The 23,409-nt window shown below is 41.6% G+C and overlaps 2 non-coding genes across 2 annotated transcripts; both read left to right on the plus strand.

Annotated features, from left to right (window-relative positions):
* Positions 1–19,043: 19,043 nt before the first annotated feature.
* Positions 19,044–19,115, plus strand: TRNAC-GCA. Its single transcript has one exon. It is a non-coding gene; the product is annotated as a tRNA-Cys (tRNA).
* Positions 19,116–21,695: 2,580 nt separating this feature from the next.
* On the plus strand, positions 21,696–21,767 carry TRNAC-GCA. Its single transcript has one exon. It is a non-coding gene; the product is annotated as a tRNA-Cys (tRNA).
* The last annotated feature ends 1,642 nt before the right edge of the window (positions 21,768–23,409 follow it).

Genomic DNA, 23,409 nt, shown 5'->3' on the forward strand with positions numbered 1-23,409 from the left:
CACCAGATTGCCAGGCATTTTCCATAGCGAAGGAAGCAGTTAGCAGCATTTGTGCCTTCTGGATGACAGCATTAAAATAGCAGATAGCAGACCTGCGTTGTCCAATAAGGTAGCTACAGCCACATGTGACTATTTACATTTAAATCAATGAAAAATATTAATTTCCTCAGTCTGACTCACCAGCCACATTTCAAGAGTTCATCAGTAGCTCCACATAGCTGGAGGCTACTTTTTTGAACAGCATAGACATAAAGTATTTCTATCATTAGAAAAAGTTCTATTAGGTGTGTCTGGGTCTGGGTGGCTCAGTTGGTTAAGCATCTGCCTTCGGTTCAGGTTATGATCCCAGGGTCCTGGGATCCAGCCCTGCATTGGGCTCTCTGCTCAACGGGAAACCTGTTTCTCCCTCTTCCACTCCCCCTGCTTGTGCTATCCCTCTCTGTCAAATAAACAAATAAAATCTTAAAAAAAAAAAAAGAAAAAGTTCTGTTAGTGTTGCTCTTGACTCTACTAACTCTCTGACCTTACGAAAATATGTATTAATTGCACACTATTTCTATATAACATTATTATATATAATGCTATTTATTATATTTAGTACTGCTTATTATACATATTATATATTATGCTATTATTAAATTAATTATTAATAAAAAGTATTACATATATTATATATATTAATATCTCTGAAATAAACAGTGACATAGCAAATCACCATTTTATGGAACAGCATTAAATGAGATACGGCTCTACCCATAAAAGTTTAAGTAAAGTTCTGTTCCATATAGATATTGCTAAATGTGAACTGTGTGCCAGAACTCTATTAAGTACTGTAGATAACAAAGTAATTAATCAGATTCCTGCCTAGGAGATCATTGTCTAGTACAGGAAACATGTGGATAAACAAATATGATATTGTAGCATGATATGTGTAATAATTGAATTGTGCATAAAGTCTGGAGTCAGTGCAAAGGAAGGTTTAATCAATTATCTCTACCTTGAAGGTGGGAGGAAGTTGCTATTTGAAGTAAGTGAGGGAAAGGGCAATATGTTAATTTAATTGGAGAAATGAAGATCTAGGATGATTTATTCACAAGGATCAATTCAGCCCATACTGTTGTAAAAAGGGATAAACAAAATGGTTATTGGTCTTCAGGAAAGATGGTGAGCTGTGTCCCTAAGTACTTCAGATACTACTATTGCTAAATTGGAAGATGAATTTGATTGGTGGGATTAGGAATGGCAATGGAGTTAATGTCGCAGAATCTGTGTATTTGGGGGAAAACCAATGTTTAGAAAAGATGTAAGTTTGATAAGAAGAGCATGGTAACATGATTATTGATTCGAGGCATGAAAGAGTGAAGAGGTGCTGAATGAATTGGGGATAATGGCATGCTAATGTAGGAAAGTGGAAGGAGCATATTATAAAGCATATTATAAAGGGCAAAGCATCTTAGGAAAAAGCAATGCGGCCATCTTTGATCCAATGTTGAATTCTATCTAGAATAAAGCTAGAGCTTTTTGCCATAATTATGGCAGCATAATTACACAGCAGAGGAACGGTGTCACAGAAGGGGTGTAGTTTTGTCAAACTCCTAACTGCTTTCTAAGTACATTGGTGATTACGAAACACTTGAAGGATAAATATAAACTCTTCTTTGGTGGATCTCAAAATGTAGTGAGCATGAGAGTCTCTCAAGGAGCTCGTTAGGAATAAAGACCCCCTCCCCACCTTGCCCCAGTGGGTTTGCAAGGAGGCCAAGAATTTTTATTTTTTTATCCTATTTTAAAAAAAAATATTTTATTTATTTATTTATTTGACAGAGAGTAAGCAAGCACAAGCAGGAGCCAGGGGCAGAAGGAGAGTGAGAAGCAGGTTCCCCACTGAGGAGCGAGCCCAACATGGGGCTCGATTCCAGGACCCTGGGATCATGACCTAAGCCAAAGGCAGACACTTAATCGACTGAGCCATCCATGGGACCTCAAGAATTTTTATTTTTAATAAATATCCCACTTATTTCTGATGAAGATGGTCCTACTGACTGCAGTTTAAGAAATACTAGTTTATCAGACCAATCAAATGTTCAGGCTACTGGAAGTTTTCCTGATTATATCCTTTTCAAAAGAGGAAAAAGAATATGCAAAGTGATTATTAGTTTTGATTTCCAACATCCCAGAAATTAGTTATTACATGTGGAAATGGGCTGACCTCACTAAGAAAACTAAGAGGGAAATAATTGGTTGCACTCTAAGATTTATGTAATTTACAGCATACATTTATTAGCAATAATGTGTTTAGTTCTATAATTGGGCACAAGGGTCAGGCTCATCTAGCTAACAGCTCTAGGCAAAATGCTAAACAGAGACTGAGTGGAAATCAAAGTCTTTGCTGAAGCCAGTGCACTGCCTCTCTATCAGTTCTCAAAGATTCTTTGAGGACTGTTTCCCACTTGAGATAAGGAGGCAGCTCAATGTCCTGCTAGATCACCATTATTGATTTTCCCTAAACTTCCTTTCTGGCCAAAATGAAGGGCTCTGCATCAGGGGATCTTCACAGCAGAGCGGCTCCTCTAGATGAGAGAAGGGTACAGGTGACTAGTGTGGTTTAATGTTCTGTATCGCTGGGGATAAAAGAGAGCCAAGCGGGTACCTGGGCTCTTGGAATGGAACAGGGACAAAGGTGAGGAGAATGTCGTGAGGTGTTCTGAACCTCTGTGGCTTCCTTATGTTTGATCTTGTACATCCCTTATTACTACATTTACTTTGGCTATTAAGTCCTTAAATGAATAGTGTTTATTCCTTATTGAGTGGATGACAAGTTCAAGTGCAACCTGGGTAGACAGGAAGTCTTGGAGAGGGCTCTAAAAGGATAGCATTCCAGAAGAGGAATCGAGAACAGGTTGGCCTCCCAGCAGCCAGCTGGAAGAAGGTGGATGGGCTGTTGGAGATAAAGGTATAACCTCAGGAGAGATTAAGAAATGGAAGTGCCTTCTGTAAGTGCTAAAAATCTCATTAAGTCCCACTGTTTCTACCTTTAGGTGGAGTTCCATCTTATTTGCCTGGGACTGATATGTGTGAGGTTCTTTTCTCCGGACAGGAAGTAACTACATAGTCAGCGCAGGAAACTAAACTCATGCTACTAAGTGGCTCTTCTTACCACCATGCTCAAGAAAAGAGTCTGAAAGGTTTTCTGTATCCAGAGTGATCTTTGCAGGTGATATTAGACTTGAGGATTTGGGTGACGATAGATTAGGGAAGGTAACCCTCCTGTGACCCAGGCTAGGGTTGACTGGAGGCTAAGGACAGACTAGGCCAGCCTGGCACCACAGTGCTCATTGAAAGGAAGTGCAGTGGAGGATGGAGGAGGGGAGGGGGCAGAAATGGCCAGGCAGTGGGAAGACTCTGGCTTGGGATATCTGTTCTCAAAAGATCACCTTTGAGACACTTTCTTCTTTAAATCCCAGAGCTCCAAATAAACCATCTGACTCATGATATGAAAGGCCATGTCACACAACTCATGACCCATAGCAACAGCTGAGACCACCAGCCCTGTAGGACCACTCCATTCTAGGGGTTTCCAGTTTAAGGAGACAGTAACTGTAGAACAGAACAAAAAGTTTCAATGGTTGCTATTTATACCCCACAGAAACTCTCTCATAATCTAAGGCATTGGTTCTCAAAGTGGGGACCATGGACCAGCAGTATTAGCAACATCTGGGAAATGGTTAGAAACGTGAATTCTCAAGCCCTCACCTCTGATCTCTGACTCAGACACTCAGGATCTCATCTCTGAGCCTTAAAGTACTCAACACTTAGCCAGTCTGAAAACAAATCCCCCTCCCACCCCGCCCCACTCCTTTGATTTAATTGGTTTACTGTTTTAGAGTTTGGGGGGACACATTTCACTCTTCTCCCTTGGAGCACACAAAGGAATAAATAATAAATTGAAAAAACTCAATGCTTTTCTTTCCTAACCAAGTGCCAGAGCTCTTAATATGTAAAATAAATATAGAAGACAATTTTATCAACAAAGAAAGTCCATAGCAAATTGGAAGGCTACGGATATGACATAAGATCAACGTCTTGCAAAATGTATATTCTTATGAGATGTACATATATCTTTATAAAATTCATGGAAGGGGAAGAAGAAAACAGGGCGGAGAGGTGTAGGCTCGGGAGAGTCCACACCATCTGCTGCTCAGCCTGTGTACATTTTGGCAGGTGCCTTCATTTCTCACCCTTAATGATGGTGGTTTTCACCCTGAACACAGTGGCTCTTCCTCCAGCAGCTCTGTCTCTGACTTCCTGGTGCACCAGCATCTTCTGCTTTGGCTCACTCACTTGCCCTATTTTCTCCCTCTCCCTCCATTTCCCACTTCTTTCTTTTGGTAGGATTGCCAGTACGCTCCTGTCTATATCTAGACCAAGGTAGAATACCCCTTGTCCCTTCCTGCCCCTGCTGGCTATCTGAGGAATATGTCCCATTCATTACCTTCATAGTGGTCCTCATGGGACAAAGCCGTGTTCACATACCACCTGTGTACTTTCCTGGAGCTGAAGACTCAATTCTACGAATGCCTTTTAGGTAGGGTTGCTAGATTACCAAAAAAAATTACAGGAAGTCCAGTTAAATTTGAATTTCAGATAAACAATGAACAGTTATTTTAGTATAAGTATTTCCATGCAATACTTGCCAAACATGTATACTAAAAAATTTATTTGTTGTTTATCTGAAATTCAAAGTTATCTTGAGTTTTATTTTGTAAGCTTACTTGCAGGGAACAGGGATTCCTACTTCAGTTGCCTAATTCAGGAGAGGTACGTTCTTTCAGAAAAGAATATATTTAGTTGTAAAAATAAGGACAGGCTACTTATACACAGCTGTGCAGGGTAATAAAAGAGCCACTGGCCACATACTACTACTGAGGACCTCAAATGGGGATAGTTTGAACGGTGTATACCCAATTTTGAAGGCTAAGGATGAAAAAGGAATATAGCACTTTTGTATTTTATATTCTCAACAATTTTTTACCTTTCGATTACTTTTAAAATGATAATAATTTAACATATGAGTTTAAAATGTATTTTGAAAGTTAATTTCTCCTGTTTATTTTTACTTTTAAATGTGGCTACTAGAAAATTAAAAATTATATATGTACCAATTTTTACATTTCCAGCAATGGTGCACGAGAGTCTACTTTTCTCCACTTCCTCACCGACACTTGGAGGGAATGTAAAATGGTACACCACTATAGAAAGTGGTATGGAGTTTCCTCGAAAAATTAAAGATAGAAATACCATATGATCCAGCATTTTCATTACTGGGTATTTACCCAAAGGAAATAAAAATTCTAAATTGAAAAGATATGCGCACATCTAAATTTATTAAAGCCTTGTTTACAATAGCCAAGGCATGGAAGACATGGAAGCAACGCATGTGTTCATCCATAAATGAATGGATAGAGAAGATGTGGAATATACAGACAGTGGAATATTACTCAGCCATAAAAAGAATAAAATCTTGCTATTTGCAACAACATGGATGCACCTAGAGGGTATTATCCTAGGTGAAATAAGTCAGAGAAAGACAAATATGATTTCACTTATATGTGAAATCTAAAAAATAAAATATATGAGCAAACAAGAAAAGCAGAAACAGACTAATAAATATAAAGAACAGAATGGTTGCCAGAGAGGAAGGGGTTGGGAAGATGTTCAAAAGAGGTGAAGGGGATTAAGAGGTACAAACTTTCAGTTCCCAAACAAGTAAGTACAGTATAGAATGTAGTCAGTAACATTTTAACAGTGTTGTATGGTGATAGATGGTAACTACACCCACTGTGGCGAGAACTAAGTAACCTATGGAACTGCTGAGTCACTGTGTTGTGCACCTGAAGCTAACATAACATTATATGTCAACTATAGTTCAATAATAAAAAATTACGTATGTAGCTCCCACTTGAGGTCTCCATTCCATGTCCAGTGGGCCTTGCTGGCTTGAAGGAGAAGCCAAGTCAGGGAGACCTAATGGCCATGAGGCTGTGAGGCAGATGCCAGCCTGCCCGGGAATTAGCGTCTCCTCATTACAAGCATACGGTGGCTGAGTTGGCTGGGGTGTTCCTAGTCCTTGAATGTAGTATGTCTTCACAAAGTTTTCATTGTTTTTATTTTCCAGTCTGATGACAGCTTGGTGATTTTTGAAGGATTGCAGAAAGATAGAGTCAGGGCTGATGTTTGCTATTCTGTGCGTTTGGCAGTTGAGTTATGACATTAGATTGAAATGTGATGGGAGACGGGAGGGGGTACTGAAGGAGGGGGCGAGCTAGGAAAGATCCCCGCTCCTGGACGCTGCGCCAAGTTGTTCTTTTTCACTTCTTTTTCTTTCTTTGGTTTTGTGATTGCACACTGGTGGTGGCAGGACAGCTCTGACTATATTTGTTTGAAGCAGATGTCCATGTTAATTTAGGAGTTTAGAGACTGAAAACCATAGAGAGTGGCACTATGAAATATGGAAGAGGCAAATGAAAATTTTGTCAGCCAGATCTCTACGAGTCTCCTGACTTCTGAAAACTGTTTACAGAACTGGTTTCTGAAATTGGGACGTCTTTTTATAACTGAAACATTTTAGGATTTCAAAGTCTAGATCTAGGACTTAAATTCTCCTTGATCTGCCACTCCCTTTCCCCCAGCACACACATCCCCTCCCCCACCCCCCCATTTACGAACCTTCTGAAGTTCCTGGAAAGTAGAGAAACATTAGTGAAAGCAAAGCAAAGCAAAGCAAACTTGAGACCTTATGGGAGTCAGGGGCTTCTTCTGTGGCAAAAACCCTGATCTCTACCAAGTTCTATTTAAAATCTGTATGCCAACCATGTCAAACTGAAGAATCCGTTCTTGGCTGCAGAATCTGCCATCTGTCAATTTCCATTTTTTGTTCCTAATCTTCACCGCCCACTGCCGGTTTGCTGCATTGCCCTCCACAGATGCCTTGTCACCTGGTTTTAGGCTATGACATCCCAGATCTCAGGCCAGTGGGGAGGAGCTGCTGCCACATCCCTTAACAGTGGGCAGTCCAGTGAATCCAGTGGTTAGTTCACTGAATCCCGCGACCCCTTCCCCTGAGGCAGGCCTTCTTGTTGGTATTACTGTCATTATTTGGGGGACTACTGTAGTCCATATGTAACACATGGCTTTTCAGTAAGAGGAAAGCTGATGACATTGGCTGGCAGAATGAGGCAGGGAACAGAGACACTGGGGCTGTGTGCCAGATGCCATTTTGGGAGAAGGAGAACATCTCACTTCCTTGAAGCCTCGAGATCTCAGACCTAGAGGAAACTGGAACTGGGTGTGTGGGAGGATGGGTAGGCGCTGAGCAGGAGATCTGACTGTGTGGGAAAGTGCTGCTGGCTGCTCGCTCTCCCTCACTGGGCATCCTGGCTTGCCTAGACAGGGGTCTGAGGATTGGTACCTAGCCTGGAGCTCTGCCAAGGGAAGCTGGAGATTTGCCAGAAACTTATCAATCACTGATCATTGGTCTGGAGATATAAGGCAACGTTCTAGATGGAGGTACCAGGACAGATAAGAACAAACAGAACATTCAGGCATGTTGGGCTTTGCTCGCCAGACCAAAATTCAACTATTAGACTTTGATTTCATTTTCCTTGTTTATTGTCTAGTCATAATCATGTTACTCACCATTATGTCTGTACTGTCTTGGGTTTCATCCATAAGGCAGTGACCCTGCAAATCAGAGCAGGGTAGGGAAGGACGGGGTCTGGATCTGGGCCTCTTAGATGGTGACACTGGCCGGGGACAGTCAGTGGGGTAGAAAAGAAACAGGACCCAAGGGCTTTGCAGTCTCCAATCCTGGTTGAGGCATAGAGTAGTGGAATTCCCCATCAGCTATAGCAAGAGCAGGGAATACAGGCAGTAGCTCCACACATGTACTGCTATGTGATAAACCATTCTGAAGTTAATGTGCAAAACAACGGCTATTTATTTAATTAAAGATTTTATTTATTTATTTGACAGAGAGAGATCACAAGTAGGCAGAGAGAGAGAGGGGGAAGCAGGCTCCCTGCTGAGCAGAGAGCCCGATATGGAACTCGATCCTAGGACCCTGAGATCATGACCTGAACCGAAGGCAGCAGCTTAAACCATTGAGCCACCCAGGCACCCAGCAACAGCTATTTATTACACTTATGTGTCAGAAATTGAGAAGGGGCACGATGAAGATGGTTTGTCTCTGCTTTGCATCATCTGGGGCCTCAGTTGGGAAGACTTGAAGTCTGGGGATGTCTTCCCAGCCAGGACTGGAGTTTTCTAAAGACCTGTTCACTCACATGTCTTGTTGCTGGACTGAAGCTGGGGCTGTTGGGCTGTATACCCACACATGATCTTTCCAGGTGGCAGCTTGGGCTTCCTCCCAGCATGGTAGCTGGGATCCAAGACCTAGAATCCCAAGAAAAATAGGCAGAAGCTGCATGTCTCTTTCTGACCCAGTCTCAGAAGTCCTAGCACATTGCTTCTGCCATCCTTGTGGGTCATAGAAGTCCCAAGTGCCTGGTCAGAATCAAGTGGAGGGAACTGCTTTTTAAGGGGAGAAATGGTGAAGAATTTCGGGGTCGTGTTTTAAAATGTGTTTTAAAACACTAACAATCTACCGACCACAATTGTTTACATCCTTCCCGCGTGCAAAATATATTCACTTCTCCCAAGTCCCTACAAAGTCTCATCCCTTTATGAAATCAAGCTCAGCCTCAAGGTACAGGTGCAAACGAGACCCCTTAGGTGTGACTCCTCAAATCCTTCTTCTTGGGAACCATCTTTTTTCACTCTGAAAACCTGTGAACTGAAGAGATTGCTCATGCATCCCACTATGATGGGACAGGCACAGGATAACCACAATAGGCTCCCATTCAGAAAAGAAGGGAAACAGGAGGCCCACAACAGCCCCTGGTCCACAGCAATTCTAGAATCTAGCAAGGCACATGTGACTAATTCCCTGTTAGGGGCTCAGGGCTACTGTCATGGTTATTTATCCATCTTGACTTTGCCTTCTGGGCTTTTAGTTTTGCTTTCTGGGTTACCTTTGCTCGGCAACAAGAAATGGACTCATAGGTAAGGCCAGGAGAGAAGGGAAGGGAGACAGCCATGTACCTGGGCCACCCATCCATAGTGGGCAGAGCTCTGGCCCCTGAGTTTGGTTCTGGGGCAGGCACCTGACCACCAGTGGGCAGAGACTGGTGATAAAATGAGATATATAGCTCTCTATCCTTGGGGTGGAAAGGACTAGAAATTCTGTTAGTGTCTGATGTCCCTTACATGAAGCAGGGTCCTGGGTATAGGTATGCATTAGCTCAGGAAGCTTGGAGGACCCAGGTAGAGGAGGCAGTTTTCCTGAAAAACAAAGACTAAAGCTCTTTCAGTCCATGTGAAGTTGGGCAAGTCAGAAAAAAGTTTATGCTTGTTTTTTTTTTTCCCAAGCCGAATTCACTTCCCAGAAGTTAATCAAGGCCCTTTGAGAACTGTATTCTTCCCAGCAATCTTAAATAATGCATTAACTTGCTGTTCCCTGGGGACATAATCAAGGAGTTTTAACCTATAGTAGTTTTCCTTCAGAGCTACTGGAATATTTTAGTTATTTCCTTACAGTTTATATTTCACACACTTCCAAATAGGATTGAGGCAGTATACATTTGAAAAACAAGACTATCAAAAGAAAATAAAAACCATGTGAATAAATATGCTAAAAACTAGAATTAATTTAATTACAGTGACTGAATATTAAATCGACTCTGAATTTCATTCTGAAATATACTTTTATATAGCTGTGTCTATGGTTTGACATATTTTTGAAAATGTACAAAAGTCTAAATATTTGCTTCTAGGAATATTTACTTCCAGCTCCTTTAAAGTTGACGCTTCCCTTAGTGTATATGGAGTGTTATTTAAAAGATATATTTTGAATGGAATGTTTGAAGTTGGAGGGGTCTTGAGAGATCAATTCTAGCTCTTTCTCTCTGCAGATAAAGGTTGGAGGATCCAAAGAGATTCAGGGGCTTGCCCAAAGGTCTGATTGAATGAAGCTGGAGTTGACCGCTAGCCAGTGTTCTTCTCCATAACATAAAGGGGAGATTCTTAGATTGAAGTTTTCAGTTACTGCTAGATAAAGCTTAATGAGAAAGGGAAAAAAAACCCTATATATTTAGAGCAAGAAATTATGATTTGATATATACACAGGGCTGATTTCAGATATAAAGTGACCCTAAACAGGCATGTACAGGTAATGGTAAGGGAGAATGCCATTATAAAGAACGATTTGGTCAGAGCTAAGAATTTCAGCTTCCATGTGGTGTTTGCTGAGTTATTTCTCCAGTAATTAGGATTGAATCAGAACCATATATGTGATATAAAGGATTTATTATAGAGGACCTTATGCAGTTGTGGGAGCTAACTGAGCAATATACATTAGTCTGGTATCCTGGATCTGGTGCTGGGCCTGAGGTGAGCAGTTTGAGAGTGAAGACAGACATGAAGTGGGAAAGAGAAAGGACAAACTGGAACCCCTACCAGTCTCTCCATGTCTTCAGACTTCCATCTTCAATGATGTGGGTGAGCTGCTGGCACATTTCACCCCAAAGCTGTTCATAAATGTGGCCCAGGATTCAGAGAAGCCGAGGAGGAGGTCCAGCAGGAAGTGGCAGAACCGTGGGCCTGGACTGCCCAAAACCAATAAAATGGGCCCAGAAACCAGTGAATACGAGTGAACCACAACAGCACCTGCCCTAGCTCCCTCTATCTCAATGTGAACACTTCCCTCCACCTTTGTATCTCTTGGGGGGGGGGGTGGGCAACCCTAGCCCAGAACCATGCAGAGAAAGGAATTCTGGGAGTTGCAGTTCCAGCTTAGCTCAGTTGATTTCATTCAAGCCACGACATCTATGAATTAAATTATTGTCTTTATCCTCCCAATAACCATATATTCAGTGCGCCATCCAAACAATTGGCAGGTTGGCTAAGTTTATTTAATTAAATTTTTTTATTGAGGCATAGTTGATACACAATGTTACATTAGTTTTAGGTGTATAACATAGTGACTCCACAACTCAGTATGTTATGCTGTGCTCACCACAAGTGTGACTGCCATCTGTCCCCATGCGATGCTATTACGATACCACTGACTCTATTCCCTATGCAGTGGCTTTCATCCCCATGGCTTCTTCATTCCAGAAACTGGAAGCCTGTGTTTCCTTTCCCCTTTACCCATTTGTCCATTCTCTTACTCTGTTCCCTTTGGCAACTGATGGTTTGTTCTCTTATTAACGAGTTTGTTCCTGCTTTTTTTGTTTTGTTTTGTTTTGTTTTTTTAGATGTCACATATAAGTGAATCATATAATATTTATCTTTTTCTGACTTATTTCACTTAACATAATACTCTCTAGTTTCACGCATGTTGTCACAAATGACAAGATCTAATTCTTTTTATGGCTAAGTATTATTTCATTACATATATATGTATACATATATGTATATATATATGTATATAAAGAAGATGTGAGATATATATGTCTCACATCTTCTTTATCCACTCATCTATCAATGGTCACTTAGGTTGCTTCCATATCTTGACTATTGTAAATAATGCTGCAATAAACATAGGGATGCATATATCTTTTCAAATTAGTGTTTTTGTTTTCTTTGTGTGAATACCCAGTAGTGGAATTATTATTATTATTATTATTTAAGGATTTATTTATTTATTTGAGAGAGAGAGGGAGAGAGCATGGGAAAGGGGGTGAAATGGCAGAGGGAACAAATTCTCAAGCCGGTTCCCTGTTGAGCATAGAGCCTGATGTGGGGCTGGATCCCACCACCCATGAGATCATGACCTGAGCCAAAACCAAGAGTTGAATACTTAACTGGCTGAGCCACCCAGGCACCCCCGTAGTGGAATTATTGATAGTATGGCATGTCTATTTTTAATTTTTTGAGGAAACTTCATATTGTTTTCCACAGTGGGTGTACCAGTTTGCATTCCCACCAGCCGTTCATGAGGGTTCCTTTTTCTCCACATTCTCAGTAAGACTTGTTGTTTCTTGTCTTTTTGATTCTAGCCAGTCTGACAGGTGTGAGGTGATATATCATTGTAGTTTGATTTGTATTTCCCTGATGATGAGTGATCTTGAGCATCTTTTCATGTGTCTGTTGGCCGTCTGGATGTCTTCTTTGGAGAAATGTCTATTCAGGTTCTCCACCCATTTTAAAATCAAATTATTTGTTTGTTTGTTTGTTGGCGTTGACGTGTAGAAGTTCTTTATATATTTGAGATATTAACCACTTATTGGATGCATCATTTACAAATATCTTTTCTCAGTCAGTAGATTGTCTTTTTTTTTTTTTTTGATGGTTTCCTTCACTGTCCAAAAACTATTTTGATGTAGTCCCAATAGTTTACTTTTACTTGCCTGCAGAGAAATATCTAGAAAAATATTGCCAAGACTGATGTCAAAGAGATTCCTGTCAGGTTGGCTATTTTTGGACGACTTTTGGGAAGATGTAGAGAGGGCAATATATGATAGCAAGACAATATTTCATGAAGCAAATTAGCAAAAGTGTTCATAGAAGGACACAGGACTATGTTTGTCACACAGTAGCTTGTAGGGAACAAACTTTCAAATAAATAAGGCACATTTGTATGTGCAATTTTAACTTCTGCCTGAAACACTGTAATCTGAGTAGCTTGAATGGACCTTGTAAAAAGGCCATTGTTTCATTTAGAGAATAAATTGAACCCTGAGAGAGTGAATCTAGATTGCTTTGAGAGGGAGAAAGAAAGAAGGGAAGAGAGAAGGGGAGAAGGGGACAATGATTTTGAGAGTGAGTTTGAAAGTAAAAAACAACCTTTTCTGTGACCTAAGAGTATAGCAGAACAGGTGGTTTTCCCTTGAAAGCTCTGGAGATGTCAACTGCAAAGCAGTTACTAAAAATATCATTTGGCTGATTTTCCCCATGACAATCCAAGTTGGTGTCCTTTGACTGGGACATCCCCCCACCCCACAATTTAAGTGAAACTAACATGTACCAGCCCCCAACTTTCTTTCACCTGGCTGAAGGCTCAACACAAACTTGAATGACTTCCCTACTTGGGTTATGGACAGAGTAGGAATCCTGAGCACAGGTCAGATGGATTTGCAGGTTTGACTGTGGGGCTAAATCCCGAGGCTGCTTTTCCAAGAACAGAAAATAGGCTATAATGTTAGCTTCATTTTGTTTTTTTGTTAATTGAATAATGAAAAGGGGCTAAAATAAATGATGCAGTGACCATCTGGGGAATAAAGAATGCCAGGTGGTGGCAGGCCCTGCTGGGAGCAGACAGAGACATTTGGGTTTGCTGTTGAGTTAGAGGAAGAATTTGTCTTAGTCCATGAATCGGGCAAAATCTGTTCACTAAGCTGGAGGTTGTGGAGTAGCTTCCCATCAAGAGATGTAAGTGCTTATGTTGCCTGCCCTTTTTACAATAGGCGTGTGTTGGTGGTTTGTTTGTTTGTTTGTTTTTGATGTGGCTTGTTTCATTACTCAATTTCTTTGTAATATTGGGGCACAGTTTTTTTTTTTTAACACATAACATTAAATTTACCATTTTAATCATTCTTAAGGGTACAGTTCATTAGTGCTAAGTATGTTCACATTGTTGGGCAATAGATCTCTAAAAATTCCTTATTTTGCAAAACTGAAACATTAATTCCTTTTTCCCCCCAGCCCTTGACAACTATTTTTTCTTTCTTTTCCTAAACCACTTTATTGAGTATGATTGACATAAAAAAGGTATCATGTATAATGTATACAACTTGATGAATTTGGAAATAAGTACAACCTCATGAAACTATCACCACATTCAAGGTTATAAGCATTCCTCACCTTACCTCCAAGTTTCCTCTCACCCCCTTTATTTCTAAAATTTTATCTATCTGTCTATCTATCTATCTATCTTAATAGACTTTTTCCTTTTGTGGTAAAAGCACTTAACATAAGACCCACTGTCTGAGAAAATTTTTAAGTATACAATACAATATTGTCAACTCTTGGCCCTATGTTGTACTGTATATCTCCAGAACTTACTCATATGGCCTAACTGAAACTAAAACTATCCTATCACTGGCATTTCCATATTTCTGCCTCCACTCAGATCCTGGTAACCACTATTCTATGTACTCTCCAGTTCCATGAGTTTGGCTGTTTTACCTTCCTTGTAAAAGTAGGATCATGCATTGTTTGTCATTCTGTGTCTGCCTTATCTCACTTAGCATAAACTCCTCCAGGCAGATCCATCTTGTCACAAATGGCAGGATTTCCTTCTTTTTCAAGGCTGAATAATATTCCATTATATATTTATACATATATATATTTATATATATATATTTCTTTATCCATTCATCTACTGATTAACAGTTGGGTTGCTTCCACCTCTTGGATACTGTGAATAATGCAGCAGGGAACATGGGTGTGCAAATATCTCTTTAATATTCTTCTTTGAATCCTTTTGGAATATGTATGAGAAGTAGTATTGCTGGATCATATGGTAGTTCTATTTTTAATTTTTTTGAGGAACCACCATACTGCTTTCCATAGAGGCTGCACCATTTTACATTCCCATCAACACTGCAGGAGAGTTCCAATATCTCTTCAACCTCATTAACACTTGTTATTCTCTATTCTTTTCATAGTAGCCATCTTAAGGGGTGTAAAGTGGTATCTCATTATGGTTTTGGTTTGCATTTCTCTTATGATTAGTGACATTGAGCATCTTTTGTTAGAACATAGGTATCTATAAGAGAAAAAATGTTGTGTGGAATGAAATGAGGAAAAATTAGGGTAATAAGGCTGATGGCAAAACTTGTGCCCACAGTAACATATTTCCTTTCTTTTTATTTTATTTTATAGTTTTTAAAGATTTTATTTATTTATCTGACAGACAGATCACAAGTAGGCAGAGAAGCAGGCAGAGAGAGAGAGAGAGGGGGAAGCAGGCTCCCCACCTAGCAGAGAGCCCGACATGGGACCCAATCCCAGGACACTGGGATCATGACCCGAGCTGAAGGCAGAGGCCTTAACCCACTGAGCCACCCAGGTGCCCCTTCCCTTTCTTTTTAATCACTTTTTTCTGCCACCTTTGGACCATCCTCATATTTTTGACTAGAAGTTAAATTTTGAATTTGTGAGTCATATATTGTTGGGATTGGAAAAGATTAAGGAGATCTTCTAATGGTGACATCCCATTTTTTGAGTCAAGAAACCTGAGGATGAAAAAGTGAAAAAAAATTCAACTAAGAAGGAATATAAGGAGGGGAAATCCTTAATTTAAGGGGAAAGAGCTGTCTGATTACTGAAACTTAAATTCTAATTCATTCCCCTTATGAGATAGTCCTATGGGATCTGGAAATATGAGGAAGGCTCAGTTTCTAAAACTCTGTGGTTGAGCATATTTTGAATCATTGCCACAGTTTTCACGGGGTTTCTGCAAGATGTCTTGTGCTGTCATCTCCTCCTCTCCTGTAGCTTTGATGTAAATCTTTGATGGGCTTTGGAGCTCAGGTGAGATTGTTTGGCTTGTATACCTTTTTTTTTTTTTTTTTTTTTTTTTTGACAGAGAGAGATCACAAGTAGGCAGAGAGGCAGGCAGAAGGAGAGGGGGAAGCAGACTTCCTGCTCATGCGGGGCTCGATCCCCCGACCCTGGGATCATGACCCGAGCCGAAGGCAGTGGCTGAACCCACTGAGCCACCCAGGCACCCTGGCTTGTATACCTTTTGATTAAAACACATATTAACTTTTCCTTATGTTTTGACGATGAGAACCAGTTCACATGTTTGACGTGATGATAAAGGGAAGAGAGGTTAGGTCAATTCAACCATCTTTCCTGATCCCCTAGCTTGTAGGTAGGGCAGGTGGTGGTGTTCTTTGCCTCTTGAGTACCAGGCAGAAAGACAGCAGGCTCAAGACCCAGGAGCTGATATTTTTATTTGATTCTGAAGGCAGGACTAGACTAATGCCCTAGCTCAAGGAGGTCAGGCAGGAGGAGGTCCCTGTTACTTTTTCTTCTCTTCAGGCCTTCAGTGGATTGGATGAGGCCCATCCAAAAAGGGAGAATCCATCTGCTTTATTCGATCTCTGATTCAAAATGTTAATCTTGTACAGACACACCAAGAACAATGTTTGGTCAAATGTCTGGGCACTCTAAAACCATCACACTGTGGCTACCTCTGAGGTTTCTAAGATGACTTTGGGGACACATGGACATACTTACCAGCTGTGTGACTTTGGGTAAGGTATTGAACTTGACTGTGCCTCAATTTCCTCATTGTAAAAGTGGTAACAGTTCTCCTCTCACTGAGTTGTTTTAAGGATTAAGTGAATTAATATTTGTAAAGTGCTTAGAACCATGCATGGCAAATTATAAGTGCAATATGTGTTTAATACAATTTTAACACATTTCAATAGCTTTGTATTTATTTTGATGTGTAGTAGAAGGAAGTACAATTGGCATGATTTCAAGGATATTTTTGCATAGGATGAGGCAAAAATTAAAAAAAAAAATGGTAGGTTGATTTCAAGACAAATAGTAAGTAAATACCGGTATGGTAGACCTTGTGATAGGGGCAAGTGAATGATTCAGTTTGGGAAATACTGTAGATAAGAAAAAATAAGATAATATGTAGGGTAACCAATGAAAGCCGGTTTCCTGGGGGAGTTCATGGAACATGAGACCCTCAGTGCTGAAACCAGGAGAATCCACAGCAAAACAGGATATTTAGTCTACTTACATATAATGTGGAATTGGATAACATTTCTGGACATTAGAAACCCCATTTTCCTTTCCAACTAATGAACTCTTTTTCTTTTTTTTTTTTAAGATTTTATTTATTTATTTGACAGAGAGAGCTCACAAGTAGCCCAAGAGGCAGGCAGAGAGGTAGGCAGAGAGAGGGGAAGCAGGCTCCCCACTGAACAGAAAGCCTGATGTGGGGCTTGATCCCAGGACCGCGGGACCATGACCTGAGCCAAAGGCAGAGGCCCAACCCACTGAGCCACCCAGGTGCCCCTCAACTAATAAACTCTTGAGCTGGGCTAGAAGCAGCAATTGGTTTACAAGTAGATGCTCATAAAATTTCGACAGAGCCACTGGCATTTGGATCATAGGAGGACAGTGAAGTTGGTTGGTACATATGAGAGACAGTTTTGTTTGACAGCTTCAATAAAGGAATCAATAAGATAGAAAGCAGCTCAACTGGTCAGCACCAAGTGAGCAGTTTCTTTTCTTCTCTTCTTTGTCTAAATCATGTGATTAGCCCCTGCTGCTTTCTCACAAAATCCTGTACTTTCCCCACAGGAGCAGGACCCTTTTCTGACTACTCGATCTGGAATCTGTGAGCCCCTAATTGCAACTCTGATACTCCAAATAAAGGCCTTTGTTCTTTTTCATTTTCCCCTCTTTATTTCAGTTGACAGTAAATTTGATATTTATCCCACAAACAGTCACACATTATATCTGGCTTGGGGTTCTCCAAGGAGCTGGTAGTAGGTGGACCCTTGGTTCTGATCTTGCTTTGGTATGTCTGTGACTTTGTTTGTTTATTTTTTTATTTGAAGATTCATCCATTTATTTAAGAAAGAGAGAGAGTGAGCCAGGGTAGGACAGAGGGGAAGAGAGAGAGAATCTTCAGCAGACTCCTTGCTGAGCTCAGAGCCCAATGCAGGGCTTGATTCCAGGACTCTAAGATCATCATGACCTGAGCTGAAATCAAGAGTCGGACACTTAATGAAATGAACCACTCAGATATGTCTGTGACTTTAAACAAACAAGGGTCTTTAGTTTTCCTCCATCTGTGTCTTGGTCTGCAAAAGAAGTGGTTGGGATAAATGATTTCCAAATCCTTTTCAGTGTTGGTTCTTAGATATGAAGCACACATTACATCTATTGCTGCTAAAATCTCAACTCTACTGATGTTTTAGGTGAGAAAAAAACAATGAGCAAATCGTGTGTTGTGATTCCTTTCTGGGCCCTCAAATCCAACCTGGGGCAGAGGAGAAAAAGAATAGAATGGAGTTTCTCCCCTTTCCTGAACTCCCAACAAACCACAGCCCTTACACAAAATAGTCAGCCCAAACTTAAGATCCTTTGAAAAGACCTGAAAAAAGTATGTGGTCTGAGAAATCAGCAGAAGAGAGACTTCTCAATAGGTTTAAACACGCAAGATTTCCATAAGATGGACTTGAACAATTAGGATGAGAGATGTCTTCATATAAAGCCACAAAATATACGTGACTTTAATTGAGGTTGTGTTTGGAAGTTGAAAAGGAAACTTTGGTGGTAGGTAGGGCCAGGATAAATAATTTACTTAGTTGATTAAAGGCTCTTGTTTGGAGCCGTTTTTCTCTTCATCAAATGACCTTTTGGAGTTGACAATATTCCAAGTTCCAGGCAAGTTATGTTACATAAGAATGTAACTCACTGACCATCTGTTTTTGTAAGATTAAAATCATCTTACAGTCGTGGCTTGGAAAAGCTAAATCACACCCATTATATTATTTATGCATGTTTTTTCCAGAATCAATTTAATGTAACAAATACCTTTTGAGGGCTTGTTATAAGCTTAGTTCTGTGAAGTCATGAAGAGGACTGAGAATCTCAGTTGCTAGGAGCCCCGGCTCTAAAGGAAGTATGACAAGAATCCAGTCATCGGCATTATATTGATGTTGCCATTTGTGGAAACCCTGATGATTTTTACCTGGCAGATTCGCTTTATGTGAGATAGGGTGGACAGTCTGGGTATTGGGAAGTCTAAGACGAGTTTCTGGGCTCCAAGAGCTTCATTCTCGGGACTCCTGTCTTTTTTCATAATAAACTTCTTCTAACGCTTGTAATGCCCAGACGCCTTCCAGGCAGCATTCTCTCTAATTATAGCTCCCCTGAGTCATTCATTGGAGGTTTCAGAACCAGCGAGTTGAGAGAGAGATAGACTATAAAAACAAGCTTACATCACTGGGGGTATAGCTCAGGGGTAGAGCATTTGACTGCAGATCAAGAGGTCCCTGGTTCAAATCCAGGTGCCCCCTGTATGTTTAAGTTTTTGCTTCAGGAGAATATGAATTAACTTTGGCTCTGTTATTTTCCATAACTCATGGCAGAATGATAACTAGTGTCCTTTGTGTATATGCCAGGCACCAGTCTGAATTCTTTACATCAGTTCTGTCCTCCATTTCTCTCCAAAATTTTACAAGATACATACCATACCATCAGTATCTTCATTTTACATGAGGAGATAGAAAGACTTGGAGACTCTTGGTAATTGGCTAATGGTTGAAAATATACAAAGAGAAGGTCTAGGATTTGGACTCAGAACACACATTCTCAGTGACTTCATGATGTTACACGTACCATTCTAGTGTTAAAAGTTGTGTGACAAAATTCCACTCGGCGATTCTCCCAAGGTGCCAGGACTGTCCATCTAGTTTTAGAAACTTTGGGCTGCAGGGTCAACCCAGCGATTTAGTGACTGTGCCCACACTGTGGCAGCACCCTAGGAAAGTAAGTCTTCATTCACAAAACACTGCTGGGGTGAGCGTGAATGGACCCGAAATTGAGGGAGCTGCACTCTTTCCCTGCTCTAAAGCTCTGGGAATCTCTATTACCTTTCTACCCCCTCAATTCTCTCCTTCAGCCCCACACTCCCACTGCGGGTGCCTTTACTCAGAACCCAGGGGCAGGCCGGAGGTCAGACTATTGTCTGAGTCCAACCCCTGCCCGCAGCCCAGGCCACGTTGCATCTCTAGAAGAGCCTGAATAGCACAATGCACCGACTGTGAGCCAGGACTGTGCAAAGCGGGAACCCAAAGGTGACTAAGGCATGGCCCCTGGCGTCAGTGCACTCTCCACCAGGAAGCAGGCCCGCAAGTACACAATCAGAGGGACAGGACATGCAGGGAGCTGTGCCAGTGTGGGGCACGCAGAGGAGGCAACCTTGCCTTCCATCCAGAGGAGGGGAGGTTAAGGGAGGCTTCCTTGAGTTGCTAATGGCAAGTCCCAGTTTCAAAGCTGAATGATATTTCATAGGACTGAAAGGGAGCGGAGAAAGGGCCGTGTGGAGGGGTGGCTGAGTTGCAGGCAGACTAGGCTGCCTGGGCCAAGGCCGGTGGGGGCAGCTGGAGCTCACAGCAAGATACGGGAGTGTCAGCAGATGAAGTTGAAGAGGCAGATAGGATCCACGTGAAAAGAAACCTGCCCCTGGTGCCAAGTGACTCGGAGTTTCTAGGGAAGACATTTAAAGGGCCGTGACCTAGATAGACTCCATTTTAAACAGGTTGCTGTGGGAGCCCCAGGGGGGGCGGCTGTGAGCGGTGTAGGCTGGAAGGCCATTTAGGGGGTGGTGGCATTGCCAGTGTAGGGGCGGGGATGGACCTAAGTGACGTCAGTGCTAAAATCAGCAATACCCAGAGATTAGCTGGAGCTGGAGAAGAGAAGGTGAGAGAAGCCCACGGCTGTCCATGTTTTGACCAAATGACTTGAGTACACGGTGGTGTCAGCAACCAAGATGGGGAGGAGGCTGATGGTGTGGTTAGGGAGGCAGGCCTGGCGCTGAGCCCCGAGGCTGCACCAGAACCCCAGGCTTGGTACCTCCTATCTGTGTGACCGCTCTGTGCTTCAGTTTCCCTCCCTGTAAAATCCATATGTGCATATTAATACCTGTTTTATGGCATTTCTGTAATGATCTCCTGGGAAGGTATGGGCAGACCCTTTAGTACTATGTCTGGCAGGTGTCTGGTAAATATGAGCTGTTATTATGACAACAAAGCAAAATTAGGAAGAGGTGCAGGTTTGGGCCAGAAGGTGGCACGTTTGTTTTGGGGCACACCGGATATGAAATCTGAGGTTCTTGTAGGGCCTCAGAGGGGAGTGGCTGGGAAGGAATATCTGGGTTCTCCGAGGGCTGGTGAGCTGAGGCTCCAGCTCTGTTCCCTCCCCAGCTTCATGGAGGTGACAGGCCTGCGCTGGGAGGATTTGTTGCAATGGCAGAGATTGCCTTGACCTTTCATCTCCGTCTCAAAGATACACAAGATTAAAAATCCTCAGGCTGGAATTGAAGGGAATGGGCATTAGAGGTATTAAAGATGAATTTTGGACTTGGGAATACCTCGTTGTTGTCGTTGTTTGACTGTAAACTGTGACAGATTACCCCGAGTTGCCCTTTGAAAATGTGATAAAAACATACACAGTATCCAATACGTGCACATACACACATCTGCCTACAATTTCAGAGTTTTGCCGGAACCTCTGAAGTTTCTGGATACCCAGTTAAGGTTCCCTCCCTATCCAAACAATACTCGTTAGTGACTCATGATATTTAAAACATTCATTGACGTGGGTGTGGGGAAAAACACTAATTAATAGATGTGCCCAGAGATTTCTGGGCAGTTGGTAGTGTATTTTAAAAACCAGAAAATTATACTGAGAATTACACTGAGCTTTAGGTGCTGGGAAGAGAACGAGCATACGTGTTCTGGGAGCTGGTGTGTGGCTGGAAGGGAATTGAGGATGAATTTAAACCCAAGAAGAATCTCAGCTGTAAAAGGTATTTATGAAGGATGATGTAACTCATAAAAGGGAAATAAGTGTTTATGTGAAGCTCATTGCTATCAGGGGGTATAGCTCAGTGGTAGAGCATTTGACTGCAGATCAAGAGGTCCCTGGTTCAAATCCAGGTGCCCCCTCTGTGATCTTTTGCTCTTCTTGGCAGCCTCTTTAAACTAGGTCTAGGGTGAGGCAAGCACCCTAGGTGCCTAGGGCTCAAAATTTAAGGCCGTGCTCACTCTCATGCAAGTAGAGCCCTCCCAGTAGAGCCGTGTGCATGTAAATTCACCCCTCTTCCAAAATATACACACATAAACAGTCATCCATCCAGAGACATATATACACACACACCTCACACACCAGATGGCCCCCGACCACATACACACACCCAGACCAGGCAACATCACACAGACTCACCAACACACACACACACACACACACACACACACACACACACACACACAGACTTTCTCACGGATACCTTGGTTTTTCCTTTCTGTATATTCAATCTTATTAACCAGACCCTTTCTATCTTCCTTTCCCCAAACTTGGTGGATTTACAGAAGAGCAATAAAGCTAGTATACAGAGGTCCGGTACACCCTTCTCTCAGCTTCCCCTAATGCTAACACCTTGCATAACCACAGCACATTCATCAAACTATGAAATAAACATTGGTGCAACATTATTAACCAAACCTTAGATGACATTCAGATGTCACCAATTCTTCCACTAACACCTTTTTAGATATTAGTTTAGATACAGAATTTAGATATCCAATACCTAAATTTAGACTCTATTTAGATATTGAATCCTCCAGGATTCAATCCAAAATACCATATTACCTTGAGTTATAATGGCTCCTTAGTTTCCTTCAGTCTCTGACACATGCTCCGTCTTTTCTTATGTTGTTGTTTGTTGTTTGTTTTTATAATCTTAACATTCTTGAAAAATTTTGCAGAATGGCCCTCACTTCGGCTTTGTTTGGTGTTTTCTCATGATTAGACCGAAGTGATAGGTTATGGGGAAAAATATCAAAAAGTCATGTGCCCTTGTTGTTCTGTCTTATTAGGGGTAGATGTAAAGCACTGCAAAAATTTAGGAGTCTGCTACATTGTAAAATTTTAAAAGTACGATGTCGGGGGCGCCTGGGTGGCTCAGTGGGTTGAGCCCCTGCCTTGGGCTCTGGTCATGATCTCAGGGTCCTGGGATCCAGCCCTGCATCTGGCTCTCTGCTTAGTGGGGAGCCTGCTCCCCCCTCACTCCTCTGCCTGCCTCTCTGACTACTTGTGATCTCTGCCTGTCAAATAAATAAATAAAATCTTAAAAAAAAAAAAAAGTACAATGTCGGAAGTTTGTCAGGATATACGTTCTAAAGTGAGGTACCCCACGGAATGACTCCCGTCACTTGGTGGGTCTCTCTGTACTTTGGTGTCAGTGTATTTGGACATGCTTCTCTGGTAGATCCACTGGATAACAACGACCCATAAGGCTGTCAGGTTTTCTTTATGAATCCTGGAACAAGAAAAGTTCTACACTCAGTCAGGGCTGTGGGGAAAGCTGCTCCTCCACGTGGCTGTTAAGACTTAGTATCCCGAACCTAAGTGGCAGCTTCAGCTTGGCAGCTTCAGCTTGGTTAATTCTCCTTTCTTTTGTTTCAACAGCGCAGTGAATTCACCTGCACACTGTAATCGCTTACATGTCTATGTATTAGTCAGGCTGACCTTGGCAACAGTGTGGCGATAACCCTGAAACCTCAAGAGCTTAACACAGCCAAGATTTAT

This window comes from Mustela putorius, unplaced genomic scaffold, assembly GCF_011764305.1.
Source record: "Mustela putorius furo isolate JIRA1106 unplaced genomic scaffold, ASM1176430v1.1 tig00003834_pilon_pilon_pilon, whole genome shotgun sequence".
Taxonomy (NCBI): Eukaryota; Metazoa; Chordata; class Mammalia; order Carnivora; family Mustelidae; genus Mustela; species Mustela putorius.